We start from the raw sequence: 9,961 nt of genomic DNA, 5'->3' as shown, positions 1-9,961 counted from the left end.
GGCAAAGGTGACATCTGCTATAAGAGGTTCCCCCCATAGTTCCTGCAATCACTCGGCCTTTACACCGTCCCCGGGGGCATAGCCTCGACTTTATGATAGTACACCCCCTCCCCGCAGAAGGGCCTGGTTTCGTGGGGTGGTTGTGATGGAACAGGCGCAAGAGTCGAGGAGCATGCACATTAGAGGCGGGTTCCCATCACCTGTCCTCAAGGCCGAAACCCACCCAGTCAATCAAGTAATGCAACTGACCTCCCCTCACCTGTGAATTTAGTATGGCTTGGACCTCGTACTCTGGGTATCCCTCGACCAAGACTGGTGGTGGTCTCTCCATGCACTTATTTTGGTCTGCTGGTTTTAGGAGTGCCACATGGAATACAGGATGAATTCTCATATTGTCAGGGAGATGAAGCCGCATGGCCACTGGATTAACCACTCTTGTGATGCGGAACGGGCCAAGGAAACAGGGTTTCAATTTCTGGGTCCCAGGAAGATGCAAGTGCCGTGTTGAAAGCCAGACCTTATCCCCTACTCGGTACTCTGGGTTAGCTCGACGTTTTCTGTCAGCCTACTTTTTACTAGTGTTCTTGGCTGCGATTAGATTCTCACAAACCTTCTTCCAGGTTCAAGTCAAATAGGCCACTTTAGTTTGTACTGATGGCAGTGTGTCCGGGATATGTTTGCTGCTTGGCTGTACATGCGGGTTATATCGTAGGTCACATAAAAGGGAGAGTATCCTGTAGAAGAATGCTGAGAGTTGTTATATGCTAATTCTACCAACCACAGGAGTTCTACCCAGCCTTCCGCAGCTCCGTGCGTAAAACAGCAAAGGTACTACTCTAGTGTCTGGTTTAATCGCTCGGTCTGTCCCTCTGTTTCGGGGTGATAACTGCTGGGCATTTGCAATTGTATAACTATTTTTTCACAGAAATGATGCCAGAACCTAGATGTAAACTGGGATCCACGATCCGAGATTATATGTCATGGCGCACCGTGCAGACAAACGACATGTTGTAGGAACAAATCTGCAAACTTTCCTGCTGTCGGAAAAACAACAGCTGGGTACAAAATGAGCAAGTTTAGAAAAGGAGTCCACTATTACCAGTATTGTGGTATTGCCCTGATCTGGGGGTAGTTCAACGATAAAGTCTAATGACACGGTATCCCATGGTTGTGAGGGTGTGGGCAAAGGCTGAAGTAGTCCTGCTGGTTTTCTATGATCTGTTTTGTTTCACGCACATATTTCACATCGGGTCACATATTCCTGCACTTCCTTATGGAGGATGGGCCACCAATAGTGCCGCTGAAGTAGCTCCTGGGTTTTATTTACTCCCGGGTGACCAGCCAACGGGGAATCATGACACCATTTAAGAGCTTGAGTTTGCAGATCCTTGGTGGGTAGATAAACTGCTTTCCCCTGATATGGTATGCCATCCTACAAAGAGCTTTTCAGATCTGGGTTTTCCCATTGGAGCAGTTCCTGGGCTTTCATGGCGTTTCCAATTTGTTCTAGTAGGGTATTGGTTATGCTTCCTATTACTTTACCAAGGGGTACAATGGGTTTTGCCATCTCATCAGCTCTGGGTGGCACTTGTGATTCCGGATACCTGGAGAGAATATCTGCTTTTATGTTCTCCTGTCCGGGCCGGTACGTCACTATAAAGTAAAAATCTGCAAAGTACATGGCCCATCGCAGTTGTCGTGGGGTGAGAGCCCGTGCTGATTTCAGGAATTGGAGGTTGCGGTGATCGGTTAGCACTGTTATGGTATGTCTCCCCCCCAACAGGTAGTGCCTCCACTCAGCGAAAGCTGCCTTAATAGCAAGTAGTTCGCGATCAGCAATTGTGTAGTTCTGTTCTGCAGAGTTGAGTTTCCTTGAGTAATAGGCTACTGGATGTAATTGTCCTGTTGATCACGTTGAGATAGGATTGCTCCCAGGGCATAACTTGAAGCATCGTTTTCTACCAGGAACGGTACCGTAGGATCTGGATGTAACAGGACAGGAGCTGAAGTGAAAGCCTCCTTTAATTGATTGAAACTATGTTATGCCTCGGAGTCCCATACGAATGGCTTTTCTTTCTTGAGTAGGCGAGTAATGGCCAGACTTTTTTGCGCAAACCCTTGGATGAACCTTCGGTCAAAATGTGCAAATCCCAGTACTGATTGTAATTCCTTGATGTTTTGTGGAGCTCGCCAGTCCAGTATCGCTTGCACCTTACGTGTATCCATTTTTACTCCCTCGGGGGATAATATGAAGCCGAGGAATTCCACTGAGGTACAATGGAAGGTACATTTTTCCAATTTGGCAAATAGATGGTGTACCCGTAAACGTTGCAAACCGGAGCTGACATGTTGCATATGCTTGTTCTTATCCTGAGAGTAGATCAAAATATTGTCAATGTAAACCACGACGAATATATCCAGGAAACCATGAAGAACCTCATCCAAGAAGTGTTGAAAGGCGGCGGGTGCGTTGCAGAGACCGAATGGTATGACCTGATACTCGTAAAGTCCAAACTTCGTTCGGAAGGCGGTCTTCCACTCGTCTCCTTCACGCACCCGCACCAGATGGTAAGCACCTCGTAGGTCCAATTTGGTATATATTGTGGCTCCCGGAACTTGGTCCAACAAGACTGGTATAAGCGGGAGAGGGTATCGATTCTTGATCGTGATGCGGTTTACTGCGCGGTAATCGATACATGTCCTGAGTTCTCCGGTTTTCTTCGGAACGAAGAATAGCGGTGAAGAAACCGGTGAAGTGGAATGACGAATGAACCCATTCTGCAGATTGGCCTCTATGTACTCTTTGAGATGCTGATTTTCGGCTTCTGTTAGTGCATAGATCCGGCTGCATGGCAACAACGCAGCCCCTGGCTCCAGATCTATTCTACAGTCAAATGGCCGGTGTGGTGGTAAAGTTTTGGCTGCCTTTTTGCTGAAAACATCCTGGAAATCCTGGTATTCTTGTGGTAGACCTTCTAGTGGGTCTTTTTTCTCTTCTTGTGTGCCCCCTAAAACCTGCACTATCCATCCCAGTTCTTTGGTGCAATGAGTTCTACAAAAACCGGAGGAAAAACCAACCGTGCCACATGCCCAATCAATCGCTGGATTATGTAGTACCAGCCAGGGTAGGACAAGGATAAAGCCCAACTGCGGTGCTGCAATAATATCGAATCGAATGAGCTCTTTATGGCCTTGGATGTTTAGTATCATTTCCCCTGTTTGCTGTGTCACCGGTCCAGATTTTAGTGGGGATCCGTCAGCCGAACAAACTTCCTCTTGAATGTTCTTTGTGGCCACTGGTAAACCCAACCTTTCTGCATAATTGGAGTCAAAAACTACCTGTGGCGCCTGAATCCACCATTAGAGAAATCTTGTGGTCACCTTGGCGTGTCTGTAGAGTACCAGTCACAGTAACATGTGTTTTATGAACCTGCGTTACATTACCCAACGAATGCACAGGGGCGTTTTGATAACTCTGGCTCGGCAGATCCGCCCTCCTCACTGGCGAGCACTGGCGTTTCCCAGCAATGAAGCGTTCTTGGGTTTGGCCCCACACTCTCTTACAAAGTGTCCAGACTTGTCGCAGTACATACAAAGCTTTTCCTTCCTACGCTTATCCCTTTCCTCTTTGGAAATAGGTCCTCAAATTGTTCCTTTTTGCATGGGTTCAGCTTCCTGAGTCCTTTCTCCTGTTTTACCTGAGGCCGTTGGAGCTCTTGGAAAGTCTGTTCTTGTCCAGTTCTGTTTTGTATCCCATTTACGTCTGTCTTGACTCCTTTCACCTTGCCGATGGTCCAGACGCAAGGCCAGTTCTATCATCTCTGTGCAGGTGGTTGGTTGTGGGTCCGCCTGCACTATGAGATCTTTTAATTCTTCTCTGAGGCCTTGGTAGAAAAGGGCCAGTCTTTTCTCATGGGGCCACTCGGCTTCGACCACCAACTGATTGAAAGTTGTAACATACCAGATGAGCTCCCTACTCTATTGTCGCAATGTGAGCAGTTCTCGATCTCGAAGAAGGAGGCTGCTCTCCTGTTAAACATCTTACCGAATTCGTCCTGGAATTCTGCCCAATCATAAAGCAAGCCATCATCCTTCTGTACCAAAGGGGTAGCCCAAGCTGCAGCATCCCCAGTGAGATTGGAGATTATGAAGGCTGTGCGTGACTGGGCCGAACGGAAGAGTGTTGGCTTGGTCAGAAAGTGCAACTGGCATTGTGTCATAAAAATGGAAAACTTTTGCGGGTCCCCCCCATACCTTTCCGGGGTGGCTAAGGGCATAGGCGGTTCTGTAGTTACCTGAACTTGCACTGGGGTAGGTGGGGGTCCATCTGGAAGGGGCCTACCTTGCGCCATAAGTTCCTGTACCCGATTGGCTAAATTTGCGTAATCCTGCCTAGTGGCTTCTAATGCCTCCTTCAACTCATGTAGGACGCGGGCTATGTCCTCCATGGTTCCGGAGTTCATGCTACTTGGGCGTTGAATGTACGTGGGTTCGCGCTTCTGTCAAGGCAAGGTTCGTCCCAACGCAGAAGCAGCAAGAACTCCTTCCTCCCCCTGACGGTCTTGGCGCCTGGATTGGGTTAACATAGGTCGCCGCGACCCCCATGGGGAAAGAGGTTTAGGGTCCACGGATTGGATGGGTTTCGAGGTGGTATGGAAACCGTGTTGAGGGTTAGGAAGAAGTTATGGACAGGCGGGGGGTTGTTAGGAAAGGCATGCTCCTTGACTCCGACCTTTAGAAGTCTGTTCAATTTGACCCTGGTATTGCTGCTTGTTCTCATGTTCGACCGCTCATGCATTCGTATCTCATTCATGCATTACCCTTGGTAGAACTCAACACACTCAATATCAACTTCGAACTTAGCTTCATAATTTGTGCTATCATGCACAGCATCAATACAAGGTTAAGCACTCAGTTTTAGAGTAGGCACTGAGTTTCCTTGGTACTCTAGGATTAATGACCCTTAACAGAAACAAGAATTCTAATACAATTTAGATTAAGCACAACTTAGATCAGCAAAAGGAACTTAGCTCTGGGTTTCTGATGTGTTTCAGTTTAGTTCCAGTTTCGTTCCGCCCGCCGGCTCCGCAGCGGGCATGGTCCTGGAATCAATGTCGCTGTAGATAGCAGCGTTCTCCTGACAAGAAAGGAGGCAGTTAGATTTGTTCTCATGTGTATTCTTGGGTTGCTCACAAGTACTCACGATCGGCGAGTAACATTCAACAAACATCCACAACCGGCGAGTGTAGCGTTCGGTTACCACCTGCAACTGGCGGATGTACTCCGACATGCAGTTTAGTATTGTTAATATTTAGTTCGTAGCTCCCCAGAACTTGGCAGGCTCCCTCGATAGTCTAACTGGCCACCGGAGCCTTTTATGAGTATTAGTTTCCCTCAGGCAAGTATCAGAATAAACTGTTAACTTATCTTAACAATCGCAGGGCCTTACGGTTATATCCTGGCAGTGAGGTCGGCCCCGCGAGTGGCTTTGCTGGAGCGCTTGCGAGATGCGTCCTCTCGGTAGCAGCGTTGAGCACGAACAAGCGTTCTTCGATCGCGCATACGCTTGGCTGTATCGAGCATGCGCGTTGCTTTGGGCGTTGGCCTAGGTGTTCCCAAGCAGATTTCAGGCTCTGTGTGCCTGCTTTCTCCTCGCACAGGGTCCCGACTGCTAGGGCTGTAGTCTTTGGACTTGAGGCTGCTGGGAGATGTAGTCTTCCCTGGGTCTTGTTACCAGGAAGCTTCTTCCCACTGCACCAGGAGCACCTGCTAAAGGGGCAAAGGTGACATCTGCTAAAAGAGGTTCCCCCCACAGTTCCTGCAATCACTTGGCCTTTACACCGTCCCCGGGGGCATAGCCTCGACTTTATGACATATGGCACCTTGACGGCATCTAGGGATGCCACTGCATACGGTGCACTCTGGAGGTTAGTCTGGTCTTTTATATGTTGTAAGCGATGGAGCTACCAAGAGTTACTTGTCCGGGCACAAAGCCTGTTTGAGCTTTGAGTGTCAAGGTGCCAATTACTTTGCGCAGCCACCCCTCCAGCAAGGCGGTCAGTGTTTTGATATCATGGATTAACGTAACGAGAGGGCAATAGAATTCACAATATTCTGCATGCTTCTCTGACTTAGGGATGGGAACCATCAACGTCATACAATGGCGGGAGCAGGCCTCTTTCGTAAGCCTCTTCAAACACCTTCAACAACACTGTGTTATGACTGGACTTGAGTGTGTTGTGACTGGACTTGAGAGTGTGCAGAGTTTGAATGATGTCAGTGACTGTGTGATGTCACCTGCATAATGTGGATGAGTTGGACTGTTGTCTTGGGTGAGTGTTCCAACTAAGGCAGTTGAAACCATGTTGCCTGGGTGGTGGGAGCCAGTGGGCTTCCTCCTTGCTCCTACACGTGTCCTGTCATCTTATATGCCTACTTATATAACTTAATAAAGTAATAAGCTCTGCCTTACCCGAGTTGCCTGAAGGACCCTTAATCATAACAACTGGCAATGAGGATGGGATGGTGAAGAAGATGAAAGAGCGGATGATGAGCGATTGAAGAGTCATCTGCAGCTGGACAAGTAACAAGAAAGGACAAGTAAGGTGCTCTGGGGGATGCACACAGAAGGTGTTTGGGTTTTGAAGAAAGAAGGAGAGGTCCCACTGCCCCCCTCCCCAGTGAGTTTTTCCCACCACCCAGGGCTAGAATGTCACCAGCCTTTCAGGAGAGTAAGCGTTGCTCCCTGCTCTCAGGAAAGAGTGATTACTTTTGATTCCACATTATTTATTTTTTTAATTTGTAAAGCGCCCATACAACCCGTAGGCATTGAGGCGCTGTTGTAGGTACAAGGTACCAGACAGGCTTTTATTGAACAGACATAGTTACATACAGATACCAGGTAAGGTAGGTATATCCTGATGGCAGGTGTCATACAAACATACAGAATCAAGATCGACTGACAATAATCCTACAAATCAAAGACTTAAGCTGGTGTTGAGCAGGCAAAGTTACATACAGATACCAGGTAAGGTAGGTATATCCTGATGGCAGTTGCCATACACACATACAGAATCAAGATCGACTGACAATAATCCTACAAATCAAAGACTTAGGCTGGTGTTGAGCAGGCAAAGTTACATACAGATAAAAGATAAAGTAGCTATAGCCTGGTGGCAGTTGACATATAAACATACATAATGTAGTTGAAAAGCTGGGTTTTTAATGCTTTGTGGAAGATCCAGTTTGATTGCTCTGCCCTTAAGGAGGGTGGGAGGTCATTCCAGAGCTTGGCAGCAAGGTATGGGAAGCTGGAACCTCGGGCTTTGCATCTTTTCACTTTGGGAACAGTAAGCTTATCAGTGTAGGGGGTCCTAGTGGGTCTTGAGGAGTGGGCGTTGGCAATTCTTCTGCAGAGGTAGGATGGTGCTGTGTAGGAAAGGCACTTGTGGGTAATGGATAATGTTTTGAAGATGATCCTATTCTGAACGGGGAGCCAGTGTACGTCTCTTCTAGCACTCGAGATGCGCTCTCTTTTCGGTATGTTCAGGGCTGCTCTAAGGGTGTTATTCTGGATAACCTGAAGCTTGAAGATGTTTCTGGAAATTTGCCATTGAAGAGTAAATTACAGTAGTCTTTCCTGGATCCAATGATAGCACAGGCAATGGTTAGGCAGTTATATTTTGAGAGGAAGGGTCTGGCTGCATTAAGGACCCCTGGTAGCGTACACTGCTGAAGAGGCAATGGCATTTACTTGCCTAGTCATGGTGAGTGAGGCGTCTAGGTAGACCCCTAAGGTCTTTACAGTGTTAGAGACAGGAATAGAGCAGTTGTCAATCATGAATACCGAGTATTGGCTGTTGAGGTTCCTTAGGGCGCTTGGAGGACCAACAATCAGGATTTCTGTTTTTTCTCTGTTAAGACAGAGATGATTGGCAGCCATCCAAGTCTGAATTGTGGAATAGAACGTGTTCAGGGTGTTACAATCTTCTATGTAGTTGCCTGAAAGGGGATCATGATTTGAGTGTCATCGGCATAGTTAGTGTATGCTATACCCAGAGAATCTAAGATGTGGAATAGGGGCCGGGTGAAGTATTGCAGCGCGTAGGGGCGATGCAGGGGTGATGCATATGAGTTTGCTTTCTGAATCAGGGTTGCCCTGTAGCCAGCGGCACCCTTTATGACTGCGTGTTTGGCAATTGAGAAGCTGTGCTCTGCCTGGCCCAGTTGCCCTATGAAGATGGCCCCCCTGGGACTTGCTGGGCCACTGGTTGCATCGGCAATACGCAAAAGGAGGAGTTTGAAATTTGAGGAGGGGTCCATGCTGCGTTTGAGGCATGGAAGGGGCTCCCCTGCTGTGAGGCTCATGTCCCAATCAAGGTTTGGTGCTGTGACGCAGGGGTGAGGAATCCCGTTGGTGTGTTGTAAGAAGAGCTCCTCTGCCCTCCACTCCAGAGCGCTTCTGATGACGTCATGATGGTGTACACAGGGGTTGGCACCTACTTGTAATGCTCAAGTTAAAAGTGTTCTGAGTCCTTGCACTGTGAACCAGCAAGTGATTAAAGTAAGGCACCATCATATGCTCCCCGCCGTGCTGATGCAAGTGCCCCTAGTGAAGCTGGGAACCCGGAAGAACATTAGTGTGAGGTGCCACTGACCAGTAAAGTAAGCAGCATTCAAGGAACCTAGATATATAGAAGAGTGTGGAGTTTAGGTATTACCCGAATTGTTGAAGTACAATTATTCGAATGATACAATTGCCCAAATTACAGGGGTCCGAATTGACCTTCTGCACAATTGACCGTATAGTCATTTTTATATATATAATGGGTTGGGTTGGGGTAATAATAATATAAGCGGATTGGGTTGGGGGTTGGGGTGGGATTGGATCGGGTGGGGGCCTGCAGGGGGTTTCCTCCTGCATATATATCCTAATTGACCCTTTAAATTTGGTCAATTGTGCAGAAGGTTAATTGTCATTCGGACAATTGTCATTCGAACAATTCATATAAAACGGGAGTTTAGGCCTGGCGGTCCATGTGAGCTCATGGAGGGGGACCCAGTCTCAGTGTCTTGTGAGTTAAAACAAACAGACAGGGGTAAACTACTATGCTGAGTGCCTTAAACATGGATCACACCCCGAGTAGAAGCTAGGGTATCTCAATGTCTGTCGCACCATCCGTCATCGGAAAATAAAATTCTCCATCCAACGGGCTGTTACCCACTGTCTGGGGCCCATTTACATGACCGTGGTGGCTATGTTATCTCAAGACAAGCTCAGCCCCCTAGCTGTGGGGTACTCTCGAACAGCCAGCAGGGTTTGCAGGTTATCATATAAACTCAAAGCCAGGATCACCTCCCCAGTTTATGTAAGTCTCCACAGGATCCATGGTGGGTCAGCAGGATCTCCTGTTTGCTGCAGCGCAGCACTCAGCAGCTCTTACCGACCTCCCGACAGCGATGTGGCTTTAACTTTGCGCTGCACCTGAGCAAATTCTCTTCTGTGTCCGCTGCTCCCAGGGTTGTTCAAATACCCTAACGAGAGCCAGTGTGCTCTCTAGCCTGTCGCCGCACAGCCCAAGCACGGGGCAAGGATACCAGGACCAGCACCAGACCCTACGCTGCTTCTGCTGCGGCAGAGGAGCCGTAGCGGTCGCCATCTTGGTAGTCATAAGTTTGCGTTGGACAGATGCCACAGGAAGGATTATAAGTAGAAGCAATTCAATCTACAGGATTTGGAATGGCAGTACCTCGGATGTCACCACAGCAAGGATCATCAGTAAGATTAAAGCAGGAGCCCACGTCAGACACGTCCTTACTGCATGGACTCTTGCCATGCCCCCTTCACTGTTGAGGTCTGTGAGAATGGAAGTAAAGTTATCATGTTTGTTGCCACACTGTCTCACCTCACACAAGGATTCGTTAAAACTCATCAAGTAACTCAATACAAAGATCCACCACA

Source organism: Ambystoma mexicanum, chromosome 7q (assembly GCF_040938575.1).
Source record: "Ambystoma mexicanum isolate Mex_15411 chromosome 7q, UKY_AmexF1_1, whole genome shotgun sequence".
Taxonomy (NCBI): Eukaryota; Metazoa; Chordata; class Amphibia; order Caudata; family Ambystomatidae; genus Ambystoma; species Ambystoma mexicanum.
This window is presented reverse-complemented; position numbering follows the sequence as displayed.